Source organism: Euprymna scolopes, chromosome 40, assembly GCF_053919585.1.
Source record: "Euprymna scolopes isolate OS-2025 chromosome 40, ASM5391958v1, whole genome shotgun sequence".
NCBI classification, from domain to species: domain Eukaryota; kingdom Metazoa; phylum Mollusca; class Cephalopoda; order Sepiida; family Sepiolidae; genus Euprymna; species Euprymna scolopes.
Genome location: NC_136521.1, coordinates 12,460,949 through 12,462,003, shown reverse-complemented (window position 1 = coordinate 12,462,003; position 1,055 = coordinate 12,460,949).

The window sequence follows — 1,055 nt, the reverse complement described above, 5'->3', positions numbered from 1 at the left end:
GTATATATATATATATATATATATATATATATATATATATATATATATATATATATATATATATGGAAGCATTATTAGAAATTTAAAAACTTTGAATAAACAGATGAAACTGTTTTTAGAACACGTTGACGATGCAAAAAAATATTATATATATATATATATATATATATATATATATAGCTGAAAAAATGCGAAGCTCGCGGTTTGTTTACAAACAAAATTTTGAGCACTTTACGAGTGGCGGACGGATGTTTATTTAAATAGACATTCAGACAGATTAGTTGCGGCCACCGCTTCCGTAGTCAGGGGGTAGAACTGCCGACTTTCATCACGACGGTTATAGGTTCGATCCTCGGCTTGGGATAGGTGTTAGTCTAGCGGCACTGATGAGTTGTGAAACAACGAAACAGGACTGTATGTCGATGACTAAAATGTATTTTATATATATATATATATATATATATATATATATATATATATATATATACACGAATAGATACCTCCAATGCGCGCTTATATGTAACACGATGTAATTGTAATATAATTGAGTATTATCATCCTAACTTTTTACCATTTAAAAAGAAGCTTCAAATAAACTGTTAATATTTTTTTAAATGATGACGTTGCTATTAATGTGTACAATGCTTACGTTTTACACAATGCAGTGGAGATACCTACCGACCAATGTATAGAAAAAATAAAGAAAAAGAAAACTAAAGTTATAGCCCGTTGATTTCCAATTCCTGACCGAATAGGGTTGATTCGGCGTTAATTTTCGCTATATCCGTAACTTATGGGTCTGGCTTGCCGTAAGCAAGCCGACCACGTCATAATATACTTAATAAATGCGATATTAGATACAAGTTTGCAAGCAAAGAGATAATTACCTGGTTTAAAGTTGTTTACACTGTAAATGTAATGTGAACAAACATCTTGCTGCTTAACTCTCCTTTCTGATCACTCGCACCAATGTCTGACTCCTATCACAGTACTCTATTACGCTTTCATGGCACAATTCCTGGTTTTAGGTAAATAATAAAAAAAGAAAAACGACA